This window comes from Myotis davidii, unplaced genomic scaffold, assembly GCF_000327345.1.
Source record: "Myotis davidii unplaced genomic scaffold, ASM32734v1 scaffold268, whole genome shotgun sequence".
In the NCBI taxonomy this organism is placed as follows: Eukaryota; Metazoa; Chordata; class Mammalia; order Chiroptera; family Vespertilionidae; genus Myotis; species Myotis davidii.
Window position 1 is genome coordinate 1,695,154 of NW_006383015.1, and position 3,321 is coordinate 1,698,474.

Genomic DNA, 3,321 nt, shown 5'->3' on the forward strand with positions numbered 1-3,321 from the left:
AAAACTATTATTTTAAAAATTTTTAATTAAATTTATTGGGTAGAAATCTATAATAATAAAAGCATAATATGCTAATTAGACCAGACAGCCAAATGACCTTCCAGATGTCCTTCTGGGCGTCCTTCAGACGAGGCTGCAGTGGCAGGGCCTGAGGCAGAGGCAGTTAGGGGCAATCAGGCATTCAGGTGAGCAGTTAGGGGTGATCAGACAGACAGGCAGAGTGGTTAAGGGAGATCAGGCAGGCAGGCAAGTTGTTAGGGGCATTCAGGCAGGCAGTTAAGTGGTTAGGAGAGATCAGGCAGGCAGTTGAGTGGTTAGGGGTGATCAGGCAGGCAGGAAGGCAGGTAAGCAGTTAGGAGCCAGCAGTCAGCAGTTAGGAGCCAGTGGTCCCAGATTGCAAGAGGGTGCAGGCCGGGCTGAGGGACAACCTCCCCCCACCCCAGTGCATGAATTTTGTGCACCGGGCCTCTAGTTATAAATAATGTTGCTATGAACATTTGTGTACAAAGTCTTGTGTACATATATTTTGACTTCTTTTGAGTGGATATCTAGGAATGGAATTGCTGGGTCATACAGTAACTCTAGGTTTAACATTTTGAGAAACTGCCCAACTGTTTTCAAAGTGACTGTACTATTTTATATTCCCATCAATAATTTAGAAAGGTTCCCATTTTTTTTTCACATTCTTGCCAGCATTTATTATTGTCCTTTCTTTTGATTATAGACTTTCCAATGGCTGAAAATCAATATATCATTCCAGTTTTGGTTTGCATTTCTCTAATGGCAATGAGGTTGAACATCTTTTTATGCACTTATTAGCCATTCTCATAATTTTTTTTTGTGTGTGTGAAACGTCTACTCAAAACTTTTGTCTATTTTTAAATTGAGTTAGTAGTCTTATTGAGTTGTAAAACTTCTTTTTACATTTCAAGTCTCTTACCAGATATATGATTTATAAATATTTTATCCTATTCTGTGGGTTGGTTTTTAACTTCCTTAATGGTGTCTCTCGAAGCTCAGGTTTTTATTTTGATGAAGTATAATTTATCAAGTTTTTCTTTTACTGCTCATGCTTTTGGTGAGTAAAATAGAATCAGGGCATGGAAACATGGAACAGACTGACCAATCTCAGAGGGAAGGGGGGAAGGGGCCAGACAGCATTTTACCAAAGAAATTATATGCATATATGCATTTCCTATGGACACAGGCAAAAGTGTGGTAAAGGGGCAGGAACTGGGTGGAGGGGAGCCATGGGGGAAAGAGAAGGGGCACCTGTAATATTCTCAACAATAAACATTTCAAAAAATACATACTGTAAGAAACAACTAAATAAAATAAAGATAATGAGAAAAATTACAGAAAAAATGAAACAAATAGGATTATTGCGCAAAATCTATATCATATATGTCTTCACATTGCTAGTTGTGGCTACTATTGTAATTCTGCACTTGCCAACAATCAAGAAGGAAATGGAGTCCATCTGGTGTGGCTCAGTTGGTTGAGTATCATCCCATTTACCAAGAGGTTGCAGGTTCCATTCCCAGTCAGGGCACATGCCCGGGTTTTGGGCTGGGTCCCCAGTCAGGAGCATGCAGGAGGCAGTTAATTAATGATTCTCTTTCATCGATGGTTCTATGTTTCTTTCCTTCTCCCTTTCTCTTTCTAAAGTCAATAAAAACATATTTTTATAAAGGAAGGAAATGGAAACATATTCATAAAATATGTGTAATAAAAATAATATAATTCAACTTCTTAGTAGAATTACAACTATTCTTAGTTTTTGAGCCAGAGGGAATTTTATCCTGCATGTGTTCATAAAAAGGAGATTGTGTAATATGACAAATAGCATCCTTCCAAGAACTCTCATACTAAGTAAAGCAAAGAGTTTCTGATTTTTTTCTTACTATGTTCTGCATTGTAGACTAACTGCAATTAGTAAATGCAAGTTTATGCAGAAGTCAAACAAAGGACATTTGCTCCTGACCTGGTTAATCCTGAGATATATTTTATTATTTAAGCCATTCCATTATAAATGTTTTTTTTTCAACCAGAAGTTTTGATGTGTAGGGTAGGGAAGAATCCAAAGCTTTAGTTCTGAGGGATAATTTAAAGTGCAGTTATACTATTGTAAGTTAAGATCAAACTCTGTATTTTATTTTATTTTTTTATGTTTGTAGTAATAGTTTAATGCACAAAATATAAAAAATACAATGTATGAATTTTCCCTCTTAGGTTTATAAGATATCAAACCTGTTTTAATACATTTACTTTTAAAAGCCTTCTGTTTAGCAGCACATGCTATGCAAGTACATACACGCTAATCTTTTACTATAATTAGTTTTCATTTCAAACTAGTTACTTGCCTTTTTACTCATAGATTTATACATTTCATTTCCCTTATAAAACACTTGATATTTTTAGTGGTAAATTTTAGTCAACATATTACATAGAAAGAATCTGAATTTTTAAAATGAATATTTTTAGTACTGTAGCATGATGGGTTTAATTGAAATGAAGCATAATAATAATTACATTGTACTGTTTAAACTAAGTCACAGCTGTGGGGAAATTTTTGGTTTTTCAAATGTAACCAAGATGAGACTGCAGGGTGATGAGCAGTAAAATACTAGAGAACAATGAATGAATAAGTAAGATGATTTTTCATCAGTGGCCATTCATTATTTTGCTTTTCGGAACCTGGAAGAAATTGTCTTCTTTGAGTTTCTAATGTTCTGGTAAATCTAGTCGTTTCTTAGCTTCCCCAATATCACCTTGAATTGCTGAAATAAGTGACTCTAAAGAATCAAAGTTCTTTTCTGGTCTGAGGTAGCCAGCAATGGCCACATAGAAGATTTCCCCATAGAAGTCCTCTTTGAAGGTATGCATGATATGAGTTTTCATGGACTTTTTTGTGTTCTCGTAGTATGGGTTCCATCCTATGCTCACCACCATCTTATGGACTTCTCCAGTTCCCACACTGGCCCATCCATAATAAATGCCAGTGGATACATCAGTGGGAAGATTATCGACCGCTCGTTCAGGAAAGTTGGCGGTGGGTATGCCCAGTTGCCTGGAGCCGTGGCCAAAGCTCCAGTACAGCAGGTGCTTCATGATGCCATCAGTTCGGGACTTGGGCTGCGGCCCAGTCCTCAGTTCTGGAGGAGCCGCCGTGGAGGTGGTGCCCGGACCCCCAGACCAGCCAGGGTACGCGGGCGGACCAGGCAGGAGCACAACTGGCCGGGAGGCACCTAGTACACCCCGGGCAAGTTCCTCCCACTCTTGATCCAACAGAAGCTGCCTGGCGACTGGGATGCTGTGTCT

The 3,321-nt window shown here is 38.4% G+C and overlaps 1 pseudogene; it reads right to left on the minus strand.

Moving 5' to 3' along the window:
- Nucleotides 1-2,724: 2,724 nt before the first annotated feature.
- Nucleotides 2,725-3,111, minus strand: LOC102763675 (annotated as a pseudogene).
- Between the last annotated feature and the right edge of the window lie 210 nt (nucleotides 3,112-3,321).